This window comes from Eublepharis macularius, chromosome 5, assembly GCF_028583425.1.
Source record: "Eublepharis macularius isolate TG4126 chromosome 5, MPM_Emac_v1.0, whole genome shotgun sequence".
NCBI lineage: Eukaryota > Metazoa > Chordata > Lepidosauria > Squamata > Eublepharidae > Eublepharis > Eublepharis macularius.
The window spans coordinates 167,218,636-167,237,326 of NC_072794.1; the positions used below are offsets into that span (position 1 = coordinate 167,218,636).

An 18,691-nucleotide genomic window follows, 5' to 3' on the forward strand; every position below is an offset into this window, starting at 1 on the left:
TTCATATTCTCTTTTCCCCAAAGGCCAAAGTTTTTGCCTTTGCTTCCTCCAACTGCATGATGCAACTCACCCTCTGGGTGCGCCTCTGCACCGATTTAAGCATTCATATTGAAGGGGCCACAAGAACCTTGGTTTTAGGTCAGTAGCTGTGCTGGTCTGCAGTAGATCAACAGGATTTAAGTCCAGTGGCACCTTAGAGGCCAACAAGATTTTCAAGATGTAAGCTTTTCAGAGTGAAAGCTCAAAAGCTGAAGAAAGCTGGTATCTAAAGAAGGGAGCTTGGACTCTTGAAAGCTCATACCCTGAAAATGAAGGTGCAAAAATGTTGGACTTCCTCTAATCCCTGTGCCCTGCTACGGTCAAGGTGCATCTCCTACAGAAGTGAAGATGAACGCTCCATGGCACCTGAAGAAGGGAGCTTTGAGTTTCAAAGGATCCTACTCTGAAAATTTTGTTCGTCTCCGAAGTGCCCCTGGACTCAATTCCCAAGCACCTTTGAGAGTGTGCAAAGAATCTGAAAGAAGAGCGCTTTGACTCTTGAAGGCTCACACCCTGAAAATCTTGTGGGTCTCTAAGGCGCCACTGGACTCAAATCCTGCAGTGCCTCTGAGGGTGTGCAAATTATCTGAAGAAGGGAGCTTTGAGTCTCAAAAGATCCTACTCTGAAAATCTTGCTGGTCTCCAAAGTGCCACTTGGCCTCAAATCCCGCAGTGCCTCTGAGAGTGTGCCAAGTATCTGAAGAAGGGAGCTTTGAGTCTTGAAAGCTCTTACCCTGAAAATCTTGCTAGACTCTAAGAGCCAAACTACAAGTGACGCCTGACACTAGTTGGACACTTGCCAGCTTCCCTCAAGTTTTGATGGGAAATGTAGGCAGCTTGGCAGAATGTTGGACAAGTGACAGTTGAAAAGTCCGTTGGACCGCAGTCAGAGAGCAAAGCTGCGAGACCAAGATGCCTACATTTCCCATCAAAACTTGAGGGAAGCTGACAAGCGTCCAACCTGTGTCATTCGTCACTTGTAGTTTGGCTCTAAGGTGCCACTGGCCTCAAATCCCGCTGTGCCTCTGAGAGTGTGCAAAGTATCTGAAGAAGGGAGCTTTGACTCTCAGAAGCTCTTACCCTGAAAATCTTGCTAGACTCTAAGGTGCCACTGGCCTCAAATCCCACAGTGCCTCTGAGAGTAGGCAAAGTATCTGAAGAAGGGAGCTTGGACTCTCAAAAATCTCCCTGAAAATCGTGTTGGTCTCCAAAGTGCCACTGACTTCAAATCCTGCAGTGCCTCTGAGAGCGTGCAAAGTATCCAAAGGAGGTAGCTTTGACTCTCGAAAGTTCCTACCCTGAAAATCTCGTCGGCCCTGGACTCCAGTCCAGCGACTCTACGGCTGCTTTGGCTCGCACTGGAGAAGCGCCCTTTCCACGCAAGAACTGCAAGCGCCTCTTCTCCCACCACTACGAAAGCGCCCCGAAATCGCACCGCCCAATCCGTGTGAAAGCGGGAGGGGGGGGAAAGAACCCCGAATTGGGTTCAAGCGGCGGGGCTCGCGCGCTGCCCGGGCGCGTCCCCCGCTTCGCCCGGGTCTCCCGGCGGGCGCCTCGCCGGGGGGCCGATCCCTCCTCGCCCGGGCACGATTAAAATAATACCGCGAGAGTTGCAAGTTGCTTCCCTCTTGCTCCGACTGTAAAACTGTCAAAGGTAGCGGCGAGCGGCGGCGGAGGGGGGGCCGGAGCGAGGGAGCCGGAGGACGAGGAGGAGGAGGAAGAGGAGGAAGGCCGAGGGGGCCTGAGCCGGCGGCGTGGGCACCGCTGCCCGCTGGCACCGCGCGGGGGGCCCGCCGCAGGGAGGTAAGGCAGCCCTTCTCCGCGCCCTGCCCAGCCCTGCCCTGCCCAGCCGCCCGCCCTGCCTCTGCGCCCCGCCCGGTGGCCCCCGGGCCGGCCCCGCTCGCCGCCCGCCCGGGACGCCGCCGCCGCCGCCTCCTCCGCGGGCAACAGCGGTGCCTCCCGCCTCGCCTCTCCGCTCCCATCCCTCTTTCTCTCGCTCGCCTCCTTCTGCATAAAAAGTCGCCATTTTGCTTCGCTGCTTTTTTCCCTGGGCTGCTAAGTATTTCTTTTGCATGCATTTTTTTTTATTTTTTGCAAATATATACATATATATATATATTCAGTGTCCGGTTATTTTATTTTTATTTTTATTTTTTTGGCGTGTGTGTTTGTGCGTGCACGAAGCCTGCGGGCGCCTTCCCCTCTCCTTCTCCCCCCCCCCCTTTCTCCCCTGCAAGGAGAGAGAGATCTCTTTGCCGTCTCCACCCTGGCCCTTTTTAAAATTATTTATTTTTAAGGAGGGGGGGGGAGAAAACAACAAGAGAAAAAGGAGGAGGAGGAATACGTGGGGGGGGGGTGTTAGAAAGACACACAACCACAACCAGCCGGGAAAATCTAGAAAGAGAAAGAAGAAGGAGGGGGGGGGGGGTCGGAGGGAGGTTCTCTTTAAGTGCTGCTGCTCGGAGAGCAGAGAGGATCGCTTGCCCCCTGGGGGAGCTGGATTATCTTGCAACCCCCCCCCCCCCAAAAAACTAAGCAAAGCTGGTCCCCGGCAGCGACAGGTGGTGTCCCCCCATCTCAGGGCTGCAGTTGACCAAGGTGGGGCCAAGGGGAGGGGGTGGGGCACAGGTGATTTGCACCTGAGCAGGTGGCCTGGAGGTCACCCAGCTGCCAAGGTAGGGGTAGCCTTGGGAATGGCAAAGGGGGTCAGGTTTGGGGACCAGCCGTGGATAGTCAAGGTTGGTTTAGGGCAAGGGCGCCTGAGTGTGGAAAGAGGGGGGGGGGGGCTCAAAGAGATGCTGTAAGATTGCATTGTGTGGTGTGGGATCACGGCCGGGCAGCGAATATTGGGGGGGGGGGGGTGCTCAAACTGTTGGATCAGGGCCCCTTGCGCAAGATGCCAAACCAGTCCCTTTTGACAGTGTAGCAGGCGATCCAACGAGGGCATCCCAGCGTCTGCTCATGCCACAGAGGGTGCTGGCACGATGCTCAGCTTGTGCCACACAGGTTGTGATTTGGACCCCCCCCCAGTAGTGTGCGATCTTGTGCCCCTTCCTGGCACATGCCTTCTGGCTCCCCCCCCCCCCCAGTGCAGCAACTAGTGGCTTGGTAAAGGCTGACTTTAGGGGGGGCCAGCAGCCGCCAGTTGCTTCCATGCTGTATGCAGGAAGGCATGGGTGGGGGAGCGCAATTCGCATGCCCCCCTGTCAGCCCCAAGAGGAGCTGACCCCCCCCCCCCAATGTGTCTGGATTTCAGGGAGTGGAGATCCTAAAAATGGAAATAGAAAGTTTGAAAGAAGCAGGTGATGTTGTGGCCTTTGGAAGAGACTTGACCTCCTCCCCCCAACACATATACTTTGGCAGGGCTTGGCTGTTCATTAAATAACTTTGCATTCAGCTTGCACATGCCGCCTCTCTCTCGTTTCCTCGAAGCCCCTCTTCACACATCATTTATTTGTTGACAGCATTTCGAGCTCATCTTTCTCTGAAACCAGATTTGGTGGTGGGTTACGACGATCGCAAAAATAACATCCAATTAAAAAATCCGTACAAATGGACAAACGGATCTGACGACGGATTAGGTCGCTGTGTCCAAAAGTCCTCCCGAAGAACTCCGCCTGGTGGAATCCCCACCAAGCGGAAGTCTTCCTTGTGGTTTCGGGAAGGCTGTTCCGTAGAAGAGCAGCAGCTGCTGGAAGAACTCTTGAGATGGAGCGGTGGCTCACCCGATAATCTTACAGGAAGGAATGAGAATAGATGCTGGTCAGAGGAGCGGAAAAGTCTCAGGAATTGGTGTCAGTCTCGAAATTAGTCAAAACTCATCTTTCCGATCAAACCTTGAGTATTGAAGGCAACGTCAAGGAAGGAAGGCCTGTTAGCCAGGACAGTCTTGTAAGTTTCTCCCGGGCATCTGGCTGCTTGTGGCTGGTGAAGGATGTACGGTTAAGCAGGCCTTTGGTTGATCCAGCAGATCAATCCTAAGCAGGTTTACTCAGAAGCCTACTCAGGTCTATTGAATGGGGCTTACTCCCAAGAAAGTGTTCTTAGGATTGCAATGCAGGTGTACCAGCATTCGCTCGTATTCAGCTTCGGGTTTCCTTAACTCTTCTTTGTCAGATTCCAACAATGGAGATCTTGGTTGTTGTGGATTTTCCGGGCTGTATAGCCATGGTGTTGGCATTGTAGTTCCTGATGTTTCGCCAGCAGCTGTGACTGGCATCTTCAGAGGTGTAGCATATGCAAAAGAACCTCCTCAGGATACAGTGAAGCCTCCCTCCATTCGCATTCCACACCCTGAGAAACTCTTATAGGATGACTCAGCCCAAACCCACCTTCCTGAGTAGATATAAATTACCTGCCAACTTCTTTTCCACACTGTGACACTGAGAGATCTCTGTCTTTTGGTGCTACACCTCTGAAGATGCCAGCCACAGCTGCTGGCGAAACATCAGGAACTACAATGCCAAGACCATGGCGATACAGCCTGGGAAATCCACAACAACCATCATTCTCCGTCCGTGAAAGCCTTCGACAATATAATGGAGATCTTGTTGTTTTTCTTTTGTGGATGACCCCCACGAATAGAGCGTCACAACGTTACAGTGTGACGAAGGGAGCTGAGCGCTTGAAATGAGTAAAGCCGAATAATGAGGGAAGGAAACCCTAAAAAGGTGCTTTGGCCCTCTGTGTAGACTTGGGGCATTTGATACTGCAAGCCTCATGTTGACGGGCTGTATCAGAGCTCTGTTGCTTGGTAGATGCTCACAGATGACACCTGGCACTTGAGAACCGTCTGTCAGGTGGCATGTTTGGTTTGCAAAGCGCTTTATAATCTCGAATGCCTTCAAGAACTTGTATAGTAGGTTACTGTTATTTCACCGGCAGAAAACAGAGGCTAAGAGGGAGTTGAACTAGGCTTTCCAGCCTCCAGGTGGGCCTAGAGATATCCTGGAATTACAGCAGATCTCTAGAGATCAGTTCCCCTGATCAGTTCCCCTGATCTCTAGAGATCAGTTCTCCTGGAGGAAATGGCTATTGTGGGCATTATGGCTCTGTGGCATTATACCCTGCTGGGCATTATGGCTCTGTGGCATTATACCCCGCTGAGGTCTCTCTCCTCCGCACCCCCCCCCCCAATCTCTAGGAATTTCCCTGACCCAAAGTTGGCAACCCTCGATTGAATCTAAACATTTCAAGCCAGTTGTTGACTAGATTGATGTGGTTGTCTGCCCAGAAATGCGTGGGCGGCACACGGATCCCCCCTCCCTCCCCGGAACGGCTGGACATTTGTTTCTGTGGTTCAGAATGGGTAGGCTTCCGGCCTCTTCAGAAATGATCGATGGCATCGAATATCCTTTGCAATTATCATTGTTCTCATTTTCTTTCCCGTGTGCTAGCAGCGTGATGCCGAGGGTGGTTGCTAATCCTCTGGAAATGCAACCTTCAAATCACCGAATGCACGAGCAAATTTGCAGTGGCCCTGCTGGAGCAGAATTAAAGCTTATCCTTTTAAAAGTGCCATGCAGGAAAGCTGTTCCGTACAGAGCACAGTACAGTGTCTTCTTTTTAAAAGGAGCAATGTCTGCCAAAGAAAGGGAAGGGAACACGGGTGACTTTGGTTTAATCTCTTCCTTGGAATCACGGGCCTAGGAGTATAGCTGTGGACTGCGAGAAGGCCAGTGTGGTGTAGAAGTCGATGTGCTAGGGTGGAAACAAGCAAAGCCATTCACCCATTAAAATCACTGGATGATATTGGGCAGTTGCCTTCTTCTAGCTGATCCTACCTCACAGGGTTGGTGTGAGAATGCCCTGGGAGACAGGAAAACTCTATCTGCTACCCCGAGCTTCTTAGAGGAAGAGTGGAATAAAAACATGATAGGTAGTTCCATATCCCAGAATTCTGTTCTAAGGAAGTTACAAAAGAGCATGTCTTGTACAGAAAGAAGATTGTTCAAATCGCTTGGAATATAGTGTAAAAAACAGAAAAGACGTGTGACACCTCAGTGTAGAAGAAAAATACTGCGGTCCCTGTGTCTGCCTGGTAATTTTAATGCAGTGACAGGAACAGGCAATTTCAATTTAGAAGTAGTAGGCGGTATGGGGGAATTCCTAACCTTGCTACCATTTCACCCCTCTTCCCCTGAAACCAATCTCCAGTGTGTGAAATGAAGCTGGAGAGAATACGTATTTACTGCAGTGAATGTCCAAAATAGGATGTGTGTTGTGAATCACTTGTATAGGTTGACAACCACAAAGGCTGTTAAGTATGTTCAAAAACTCCTCAATGAGTGTTGACGGTCCCATTCGTGAAATTGGCTGGATTCTCTGGTGTGTCCATCGAGAGTAGAACTTTGGGACGTTTCCATTGTCTTTGTAAATACAGCTTGCATTTTTGTACGGCAGAGCGTCCCCCTTTCCAAGCCAGACTTGGGCCTGGTCTGTACATGAAGCAGAATGAGGCCAGAGAATAATCAGTATCTCTTTAGACTGCATGGGGTGCGAATCACATTTTAGAATTCACCTCTAAAAACGTCCTGTAATTAGAAAACGAGGGCCTGATTTATACATGTAGGTGGGAATGTGGTAGAATTCTGATTAAAGATATGAAAGCCTAGGGGAAAAATACTTCCTTCATCTGCTGGCATTTTTTTTTTCAATTTTCCAACAGCACCCAAAAAAATCCCTGTGAAATATTTTCTCTTTTAAAACGTGTGAAAGGTTTAAAGACAAGATTTTACTCAACTCTGATTGTATAGCATAAAGACTTTAAGTCCACATCATGAGATAATGATAATTCCTGCGTAAGCTGTAGACATATACAGCATATTTCCAGGGATATGTGACTAATTTTGTCCACAATTAACTTTCTGTAATAGGTATTGACGATAATGTGCAAATGTTGCACTGTTGTAACATTTAACTTTATATTGAAATACACTACTAGTCCTACTGTGACGGCATGAGGCAATTTCTGTCAAAATAGTACACTTTCTTTTGTTTACTGCAAAACTTGTGTCTCTGTTTACAAAATTTATGCCTCTATTTCTGTTTCTGCCTACCTCTCAGATGGCAAACATTATGATACATGTACTATGATAGCATGGGGTTTCAGGCTCTCTCTTTGGTACTGGGTGTGCAGTATTTGAAATTTTGCTTCTTGAAAACTACGGCGTTTATACTTTTAGATTTCCTAAACATGCCAGATAATACAATGTTAAGTGCTACCCAACTTAAATTTTATGATGTCAAAATAAGAAAGCAAGCTTAGGTTTGATTTTTAAAAGTTGCATGTATTTCAAACTCCCTCCTCCAATAAGGTACCCCTGTTTTCCCCCCGATGTTTCATTGTTTCTGGAAATTTTATAACGGATGCTGAGGTGGTAGAGGGAAGTGGGCCATTTCAAAATGAAAACGAATGCTCATGGAAGTTGTCATTTTGGAATGCTCCTTGCAGGCAAAGAGAGGGGGTAGATTCTTTCATCCTACTGTGCTGATTTTCTGTTTGCAGGGAGTTTTTATACACAGTAGCATTCAAAAGCAGAATCTGTCTCCTGCAGCTTGCAACATCCATTCTCGCCTTCTGGCATTTCACCTTTTGTCATGTGTGAGCCGGGCCAAGGGGGACAGAATTGACCTGTCTCTCTTATACACTCGTTTTTATCCCGAGTTTGGGAAGTGGCACTGCAATCCCCACAGCCAATATCATGTCCCGTTCCTGGCTCTCTACACGACATACCTCAGCATGTGTTCGTCAAGTGTAGGGAGATAAAATGTTAGCCGGTAAGCATAGTTTAAAAAGACAGAGTTGGCGGAGATCACTTCTCAGAGGGTTTGTCTATTTCATCTTCGCCTCCCCAAAGGCTCTGTCAATTTCACCTCTCCAGTCTAAAACTGTGTGGGCTCCAACCAGAGAGCAGCGAGGAATGGAAATGGGCTGGAGCTGCCTTCCAGGCTTGGACCTGGAGAGGATATAATGGGCTGAAGTTTCCTTTCTGGCATTTCACAGCCCCTTCACACAGCCTTTGCCCTGCCAGTGGCTCTGTCTTTTTAAACTACCCAGCTATTACTGCATTTCCTGGCATGTGTTCTTCACATGTTAGGTGTCTTGTATAGAGGGACTTTTTGTTCATAGGTGGGATACTGACCTCTTTTTGTTTCCCAATTTTTCGTTAATTAGATGTCACAATGTTCCCTTTTCAAGTAATTAACCTTCAACCCCAGCCTGGAATGCTGCTGTAATCTCTTGCCTACTGCAGCGTGGGCTATATGGGGCTGCCCTTGAAGACTGCAGAAAATCCATTTGGTACAAAACGGGGCCTGTCAAGTTTAGACAGGATCTAACTGATTCAAACATACCACACCTCTTCTTAAACAACATCCTTTGGCTTCTTGTTGGCTTCTGAGTTCAGTTTAAGCTGTTGGTTCTTACCTTTCAAGCAATTCAGGGCTCGGGACCCTCACTGTTGAAGGAGTTCGCGAACCCGTGCAATAAATTCCCTCCTTTCAGCATGTCCTGTGGACTGTGGCATTATCTGCCTTAATTCTCAGGTTTTCTCATAGCCGCCCTGTCCTCTAGAACTCCTTTTTGGAGGAGCTTAGTTTCTCTGTTGGGCCTTCAGGAGATATTGCAGCTTCCGACAACTTCCGTACCTAGTGACTTGTTGGAAGATTGGCCTTTTCCGTTTCGTGATGTTTCGTAATCTTGTTTGCTCTGAAACTGTTGTAAATACTACAGTTGTATTGTTCATATCCCCAGTGTGGTGTATATTTGTTGTAAGCTGCGCCAGAGCCCCATACGAAGGGGAAAGCGCAAGGGAAGAAATCTTTTTAATAAATAAAAGAAAGCCACAACTGTCTAGAAGCCTGTGGTATGATTTGTGGTCAATGGTTTTAATTTGTACGTTGATGGAATGGAAGGAAGCGTTTGCTAGAAAGGGTCAGAAATGACACCTTCCATGTGTAGCCCCCCATCTCTGCTTCTCAGATGTTGGGGCACACGTCAGGGGTTTGCTCTCATCAAATTTCTATGTTTGTTTGCTTTTCTGGGGTGCCTGGCCAACCCCTTCTTGAAGTGGAAGCCCCAGCGCATTGGGCTTTTGGTTTGATCCCGAATAGAGATCCTTGCATTCTTGTATTTGTCCAGAGGGAAACCAGAAGAACAGCCAGATGGGGCTGGAAAGATGCTGCTCTGGTTTCTGTTCCTAAGTTCACAAAGAGCCAAGCTACAAGTGACGCTTGACACAAGTTGGACATGTGTCAGTTTCCCTCAAGTTTTGATGGGAAGTGTAGGCATCACTTGTAGCTGCCAAGCTGGCGGTGCAAGCTCACCCGGCATCTGCCTTGCCCCCACCCTCTTCCAGAGCTGTGCAGTGTCAGACCACAGCTCGGACAGCAGCGTGAGCTCGCCTAGCGTCTGCCTTGCCCTGTCGGGCTGAGAGGAGCTGGAAGCGCTGCTGGGGCTGGGGCTGCCCGTGCTCTGTTGGCAGCTGCCTCCGAGGTGCAGCTGTGGGACAGGGCTGCAGCTGCAGGGGGCGGTGAGGGGCTCTGCCCATGCTCCAGCACCCAGGCGCCTGAGCTGGGGAGCCGGCGTCAGCCTGGAGCCGCCTCGAGTTAGTGGTGGCTTGGCTCAGCTGGGGGCAAAGGGCCGGGCCGTGGCCTGGCCGGCAGCACGAGCTCACCCAGCGGTCACCACTCCCTGCCAGGTCGAGAGGAGCTGGGAACGCTGCCAGGGCCACGGCTGCCCTTTCCAATTGGCCCACATTAGACCCAAGCTATAATGTGTTAGAGCCAAGCGGCAAGTCAGACCGGTTGCCTACACTTCCCATCAAAAGGGAAACTGACACATGTCCAATTCGTGTCAGGCATCACTTGTAGCTTGGCTCAAAGTCATAGCATTAGTAAGAATCCAATACAACATAGTGGTGAAGTCCCTAACTCGTTAGTGGAGCATCTGAGACCCCCTCCCTACAATACAGCCCTCCTATCTGAGTAAAAAGCCTTTTTGGATAATGCGGTTTTGCATCGGTTGCGGAAAGCCAAGAGAGCGGGTGCTCTCCTGACCTCCTCAGGCAGGCTGTTCCACAGGGCAGGAGCCACCACAGACGGGCTGCTGTTGATTTTGCTCATGTGCAGGGTGGCACCTGCAGGAGACCCTGTTTGGATGATCGAAGCTGCTGCGGGGGCGCACGTGGGGGGAGGTGGTCCCTTAGGCACGCCAGACTAATGCCGATGGCCCTTTTGCCACGTGGTAATGCTTTCCACCACGTGGTCACTTGGTTTGTGTGGGTTACTACACACTTGTGCATGTTTTGACTCCTGTGTGCATTTTTTTACTCTTACTCTGACGTAGTGCATCCGAAGTTGCTTGCCAAATAATAAGCCTCCCTCGCCTTTCCCACACAATGGAACGATGAACTGTGTTGCAAACAGTGGCTAGAGGTATCAAGTTGTAACGGGATCCCACCAAACCACAGAGCCCAGTGGCCAGAAGTGTTCGTGTAGGACTTCCTCAAGTATGTTGGTTATTTCCCACATTTTCCAGTGGTTTTTCATTTCCAAAGGGTAATATTTGGACAGATTTAAACACCGTTTGGAATTAAAGAGATGGTTATTTGGAGGGGGGGGGGAATAATCAGGATTTTTAAGGTGTCTCTGATGCAGAGGAGTTAGCCGTGTTAGTCTGTAGTAGCAAAATCAAAGAGTCCAGTAGCACCTTTAAGACTAACCAACTTTATTGTAGCATAAGCTTTCGAGAATCACAGTTCTCTTTGTCAGATGCATGGAGGGTAAGAAGAAACTGGTCAGATATGTAGGCGGAGAGGGGAGGGGGGAGCAACCTCTGCGCAAAAGAATAAATGGACACAAATCTGACATTAGAAATGGCAACAACCAGGAACCAGTGAGAGAACACTTCAGTCTACCAGGACATTCCATCAAGGACTTAAGGGTCGCTGTAGTTCAACAGAAACCTTTCAAAAACAAAATCCAGCGGGAAGCTGCTGAATTGGAATTCATATGTAAATTTGACTCTATCAAGCTGGGACTGAATAGGGACTATGAATGGTTATCTCATTATCAGAGGTAACTGATTTCCTTAACAGAAGCAAACTGATCTCCATATCAGAAGGAGCTGTTTGCATCTACTCCGCCCTCCCCTCTCCACCTATATATCTGCCCAGTTTCTTCTTGCCCTCCATACATCTGACGAAGAGAACTGTGATTCTCGAAAGCTTATGCTACAATAAAGTTGGTTAGTCTTAAAGGTGCTACTGGACTCTTTTTAAGTTGTCTTTGTTTTTTACACAAATACCAGCTGTCTCAGTATGTCCAAAGTTGTGTTTCTGCAGAAAGTGGGGACAGAAAAGTTGTAGTACATATGCGTCATTATTGTGGGATGAGTTTTTCTGAAATTGTTAATAGTTACAGGTTGTTCCTTGTTTTAGTTTCTCGTTTTGAAAAAGTCGTGTCAGTAGAATGCACATCTACTTGAACGAGGAAGCAAATAAATGTTGAATATGTAGATTTTGTAACTGGGGACAAAAGAGTTGTAGTACATATGAGTCATTACTGTGGGATTTTTTCCCCCTGGAATAGTGTATAGTTAGAGATTGTTCGTTTTAGTTTCTCTTTTTGAAAAGGTCATGTCAATAGAACGTTCCTGTACATGAATGATTGAACTGCTGATTTAAAGAAATAAATACCGGGTAGGATTTGCTTTGAATAGGTAGATTTTCTGACTGCTCTTTGTGGTTCTTTTGCTTCCGTTCTCCGAAATTTTAAATATCGTCACACAATTCATGCAAACAATTGTCAAGTCAGCAAGGGGTGCCGTCTCAGGCCTCTGTCTCCAGCGGCCCCTTTTTTGCCATTCCTTGAATTGGGATCCAGAACTCCTTCTTGTCATTAGAGATAATGTGATCAAGCTGCATATGTCCAGTAGCAAAATAGTAGAGTCCAGTAGCATCTGTAAGACTAACCAACTTTATTGAAGCATAAGCTTTCGAGAGCCACAGCTCTCTTCGTCAGATGCATGGAGGGTATGAAGAAACTGGCCAGAGATATATAGGTGGTGAAGGGAGGGGGGAAGAGGGTGCAGGGAGTAAGGGCCATGTAAATGTAAATAAGTTACAAGAAGTTACAAGAGGTGGAATGCACAATCCAGGCTGGGTGTGACCCCTCCCCTCCATGGCAGAATCTGAACAGAATGCCTGAAGGCAGTTACTTTTGGTAATGAGATAACCATCCAGAGTCCCTATTCAATCCAAGTCTGACTGAGTCAAATTTACATATGAATTCCAATTCAGCAGCCTCCCATTGGATTTTGTTTTTGAAAGGTTTCTGTTGAACTATGGTGACCCTTAAGTCCTTGATGGAATGTCCTGGTAGATTGAAGTGTTCTCCCACTGGTTTCTGGACGTTGCCATTTTTAATGTCAGATTTGTGTCCATTTATTCTTTTGCACAGAGGTTGGCTGGTTTGTCCAATGTACAGAGCAGATGGACATTGATGGTTGTTGTGGGTTTTCCGGGCTGTATTGCCGTGGTCTTGGCATTGTAGTTCCTGACGTTTCGCCAGCAGCTGTGGCTGGCATCTTCAAAGGTGTAGCACCAAAAGACAGAGATCTCTCAGTGTCACAGTGTGGAAAAGATGTAGGTCATTTGTATCTACTCAGGAGGGGTGGGGTTGAGCTGAGTCATCCTGTAAGAGTTTCCCAGGGTGTGGAATGCTAATGGCGGGAGGCTTCACTGTATCCTGAGGAGGTTCTTTTGCATATGGATTGGTGCTTGATGTGCTAATCTTCTCTGCAGGGCTATTGTCGGGGATAGAATGTTTTGTTAGCCTGGTGTTTTTCAGAACTGGAAACCATGCTCTGTTCATTCTTAAGGTTTCTTCTTTCCTGTTGAAGTTTTGCTTATGTTTGTGAATTTCAATGGCTTCCCTGTGCAGTCTGACAAAGTAGTTGGAAGTGTTGTCCAGTATTTTGGTGTCCTGGAATAAGATACTGTGCCCTGTTTGCGTTAGGCTATGTTCAGCCACTGCTGATTTTTCAGGTTGTCCAAGTCTGCAGTGTCTTTCATGTTCTTTTATTCTTGTCTGGATGCTACGCTTTGTGGTCCCGATGTAACGATCAGCAAAAGACAGTAGAGACCCCCTCACCTCTGCAGGAGTATACCATATACCCTGCAGCTGTGGACAAGTTTACATCGGGACCACAAAGCGTAGCATCCAGACAAGAATAAAAGAACATGAAAGACACTGCAGACTTGGACAACCTGAAAAATCAGCAGTGGCTGAACATAGCCTAACGCAAACAGGGCACAGTATCTTATTCCAGGACACCAAAATACTGGACAACACTTCCAACTACTTTGTCAGACTGCACAGGGAAGCCATTGAAATTCACAAACATAAGCAAAACTTCAACAGGAAAGAAGAAACCTTAAGAATGAACAGAGCATGGTTTCCAGTTCTGAAAAACACCAGGCTAACAAAACATTCTATCCCCGACAATAGCCCTGCAGAGAAGATTAGCACATCAAGCACCAATCCATATGCAAAAGAACCTCCTCAGGATACAGTGAAGCCTCCCGCCATTAGCATTCCACACCCTGGGAAACTCTTACAGGATGACTCAGCTCAACCCCACCCCTCCTGAGTAGATACAAATGACCTACATCTTTTCCACACTGTGACACTGAGAGATCTCTGTCTTTTGGTGCTACACCTCTGAAGATGCCAGCCACAGCTGCAGGCGAAACGTCAGGAACTACAATGCCAAGACCACGGCAATACAGCCCGGAAAACCCACAACAACCATCGTTCTCCGGCCGTGAAAGCCTTCGACAATACATCAGATGGACATTGTTGGCACATGAGGGCATATATCATGTTGGAGGATGAGCAGCTGTAAGAGCCGGAGATGGTGTAGTTGACACCATTGGGTCCTGAAATTGTATTTTCTGGGTAGATATGAGGGCAGAGTTGGCATCCGGGTCTGTTGCAGGGTGTGATACCTGTGTTGGCGACTCTGTTAGCCGATTCACAGTTGTGAGTGAGAAGTAATTTAAGGTTGGGGGGCTGTCTGTAGGCAAGGAGAGGTCCAATAGAGCTTTCCGAACTCTTGTAAGAATTCAGGAAGCTCTGCTGGGCACATGCCGTTTGCTTTGCTGACTCAAGACAACGAGGGGTGAGAAGGAAAGGAACACCAGCAGTTCCAGACTCTGGGTGGAGGAGTGGCTGCGGCACGGCAGTGGTGATGAGGAGGGACTTTGGAGGCGACTGTCCTGTCAGATCTGTCGCCCGAGGCCACCACCACACCTTGACTCATTGTCAAGAAAGCCATGCCGTGGGCACAACATGCCAAATGGTTCGGCATCGGGGATGAATAAGCGCTGCCTGTAGAGGCCGCCATCTAGCCCGAGTTGTGCATTAAAAATGGCATTTACACAGGAGTGGTTGCACACCAATGTGGCTAGGGATACATAAACTCACTGGAAATAATGCAGGCTCTCCACTCTGGGTTCACTTTGTGAAGCACATCAATTGTCTTCTGATTTCCAGGCAATAAAGTGGTAGCTACACAGCAGCATCCATTCACACATGGAGCTCCTTACTTGGATTTGAGTCCTATTGTTGTTGTTGTCGTCGTCGTCGTCATTGTTACTGTTATTGTTATTGTTGTTGTTGTTTATAGTCCGCCTTTCTCACTGAGACTCAAGACGGATTACACAGTGAGATTAGTACAGTTGATTTCAAGGACCTTTCCATAAACAATGCCATAGGGTAAAGAAACATGAGTTTACAAAGATATAGCACAAGCGAGAATCTACTACATAGTTGAAGAAAAGCAATTCTAGGACTGACATTAAACAACATGAAGCACAAGTAGCTCACAGGAGCACATATTTACGACAACAGGTAGTACGTAAGGCAACAGAGTGGTGAAGTCTACGGTCCTTAACTTGTTAGCGAAGATCTCTGTGACCCCCCACCCTTACAAAACAAAAGCCCTTTTGAATAATTCGATGAAATAAGAGATCCCCATCGAAGGAAATAATCAGTCATCCCAGTAGATTCCAAGTAATACACGATCTATCTTTTTTAGAACGTTCATACCTTTATTTTTAGCGTTTTTATCTTGCCCCTCCAGGGTGCTCCTTGTTCTTCCCCTCCCAATTTAATCCTAACAACAACCTGTAAGGTAGGTTAGACTACGAGAGAATGGCTGGCCCGGAGTCACTCACTGAGCTTCACGGCTGGGTCTTCTTGGGTCTTCCCCTAGGCCGCAGTCTTGGCACTCTGTACCAAGCTGATTCTCAAAAATGCAAACGTGACCATGTACCAGAAATGTTTGAAAGGCATCAATGAGAACGAGTGCATAGCTGTTGTGGCCTTTAACATCCTCCCCCTCCCCCCCCCACACACAAATGCACAGCACTTTCTCTAGTAATGTTCGAAGCAAATCTTCAAACATTACCAAAGAAGAACAATAATCGTTAGCCTGTCTTAAAACATCCTTTAAAAAGAATATCCTGAAAAATACATGAGCTGAAATTAGCAAAAATCAGCTCAGACGTTTCTTTTATGCTGAATTAAAGAAGGGCAAACTTTGCACGCGCACGCGCGCACATACACAAAACAACTTCAGACATTTCATTGGAAAGAGGAAGTATTTATTTTGAAACCCGCAGATGCATTGTTTGTTTTACCAGCACCACCACTTGGAATTTAAACTCCCTTTTAAACCCATTGCTTCCGTCACCAAAGGACCACCAAACACTGTAACCGGATAGCCACAGACAAATACGGTAACTAGGGTGTGGAGTGTCAACAACCACTCATAAGAGTAATCTGTATTAAACATTTTGGCACAGTTTTTGAAAACGAACATTGACCACAGAGTAGTTTAGCTGTTCGTTCTTCATTCACAAGCTATGTCTCGATGGACCCACTTCACACTACAGACAGGGGCTCATGTGATTCCGTTTTCATCCATACCTACTCCCAATTTCCTGCACAAAGAAAACTAGCATGTCAGGAAGAAGGCGAGGCAGGAATCCTTCTTGAGATGCTAGTTTTCTCTATGCAAGGAGCAGCATATATCCAGCCACTCGTGCATCAAGATTTAAAGAAGAGGGCCAGGAGATTTCTGCCAGTTCTTCCCTGTCAGTGCAGACTCCCCATTCCCCCCCCTTAATGTTATGTTGTTCCTTAGGGTCTATCCAGGAACATTTTTTTTTTGCAGCCTGGAAGGTGCTTAGTGGGTAGGAGAGGAAAATGGGAAAGATTTGCTCTGCCGTCCTGCAGGTACTGGGATACATGCTAGCGTTTTTGTATGGAGGAGCGTTCCATCATGTGAGCTCTCTCCCTGAAGTCTGCAGGCACAGCCAGAGTTGAATGAATGTAAAGAAATTTGAGCTGTGCTCCTTGCTGGCATAACTCTGCTGAAATCCGGGGCCAGTGCAGAGACCTTGACTGGCTCTTTGCACGGCATGATGGGAGTTGTAGTCTTCACGACATGGAAGGCCTCTGCATTGGTTGTGAACAGGTGGAGAGAGGGTCGTAGGCATAGCCTCATCCTGTCTATGCTGGCTGAGTATTTAACCAGGTTAACTCCTCCGAGTGGAATGAAGGGGGCAGAACCAAGGAAGCTAAAGTCCAATCAGGGTCTGGTGGGTTAGGGTGGAGCTGGTATGGAATTTGGCATGTGAGGGGAAGAGCCGTGAGAAGATTACAGGACTCAAGCGTATTATGGGTGGAACCTAGCTGGTCATAATCTCGTCTTCCAGCCCACAATACTAGTTAGCTAGCAGAGCACATTTGTTCAAATATGGACTAATAAAACACTGACTGGTTGTAGATCCAGAGGAGTTAGCCGTGTTAGTCTGTAGTAGCAAAATCAAAAAGAGTCCAGTAGCACCTTTAAGACTAACCAATTTTATTGTAGCATAAGCTTTCGAGAATCAAGTTCTCTTTATCAGTTGCATCTGACGAAGAGAACTTGATTCTCGAAAGCTTATGCTACAATAAAATTGGTTAGTCTTAAAGGTGCTACTGACTGGTTGGCCACCCACTGCTGTGGTCTGCATGGTTGCCAACCTCCAGGCCGGGCTTGGATTTTCCCCAACGTTCCAGCTGATCTCCAGAGTATACACATCAGTTCCCTGGGAGAAAATGGTGGCTTGGGGGGATGAACTCTATAGCATCCCATCCCTTCCAAGCTCCTTCTAGGGTTGCCAGCCTCCAGGTGGTACACACCACAAAGACCGTTCTGGAGGGGTGTTAAATGATTTGCACGTGAGAATTGTATCCGATTGATTTGGAAAGTTTCATGTACGGGTGGATATGAGGCTGGCCCCTGAGGAAGTTTGTGTGGGGTGAACCAAGCTGAATAATCTAGCCGGCAGCTTGTAGGGCCGGGGGGCCCTTTGGGGTCCTTTGTTCCATCTTCTGGATCCCCCCTATTAAGAAGAACAGAATAAGAAAAGTTGCTGTCTGTTTGAGAAACGTTGGTGTACTTACCTTCTCCTTATGGCTACGGGTGAGGTAGTTGGGACCTATGGGTCACTCCTCTTCAGCTCTTCACCCGAAAAAGATACCTCATCCTTTCTACATCTATTCCTACAGAACTCTTAGTTATGTGGGAGTCCCCAGTTTTTGGGTCACCATTGCTGAATATAAGAACAGACGCCTATTATATTGAATTCAGAGAATTCCTTTTCCAACACTTCCTAGAGGAATACGGTCTATGTTTAAAATGTCTATATTTTCTCTGCGTTTGATGGTAGAATGTACTTTTGTATATGAACTGATATTTTTGTATTTGGATTAATGTTTTATATTTATTGCACTGAGCACTTTGATATATGAGAAGATTGATGCTAATTAAGGTTCAATGAATGTTTAATCAGTCCCGAGCGTTGTTGTTGTTTGGTAGCCTCCAGGCGGTGGCTGGAGATCTCCCGGAATTACAACTGGTCTCCAGGCCACAGAGATCAGTTCACCTGGAGAAAATGGCTACATTGGGGGGTGGACTCTAGGGAATTATGCCATGCCAAGGTCCTTTGTCTCCTGCTTTCTTCAGACTTCACCCCCCAGATCTCCAGGAATTTCCCAACTTGGAGCTGGCAACCCTAGCTCTTTCCCTTCCCAAAACTCTGCCTTTCCCAAGCACTGCCTCCAAATCTGAATGCCACAACCTGGAGTGGCATTCAGAACTGTACAACACAATGATACCATTCCTCTTTGGCAATACCTAGTGACTTATGACCGGCATGTGGATCAGGCCAAGCCCGGGTGATAGATTTTGCTAGGACTATCAGATTTTTCTTTGCACTTCCCTGGATTGTCTGGGCACACCCCTGTGGAATTCCTTGCAGGAGAAGTTTGTTTGTCTGTAACGCAGATGCTTGCAAACTGTTCATTCAAGTGAGCGTCGCTGGAGTTAATGGGAGCCGCAGTGAGTCTCTTATGTGAAGTATGGTATTGCTTTTTGCATTTAAAACACATGCACGTGCACAGTCCAGAAGAGCGAGCAAAGCCTTCTAAGCTAAGCACGTCTTCAGGACTGAAAGCTCATTATATTTCTAGGGCTGCCCTGAATGCCGCCCCCCCCTCCAGCAACAATGTGCAGCAACTTGGCTATTAATTCATA

General features: G+C 47.5%; 1 protein-coding gene across 1 annotated transcript in view; it reads left to right on the forward strand.

The window, feature by feature from the left end:
- Positions 1-1,814: 1,814 nt before the first annotated feature.
- Positions 1,815-18,691, forward strand: part of ZNF512B (zinc finger protein 512B) — an 82,857-nt gene continuing 65,980 nt past the window's right edge. Inside the window, exon 1 of the mRNA XM_054980864.1 lies at positions 1,815-1,842. The gene's annotated coding sequence lies outside the window, so the exon portion shown is untranslated. The remainder of the gene's footprint in view (positions 1,843-18,691) is intronic.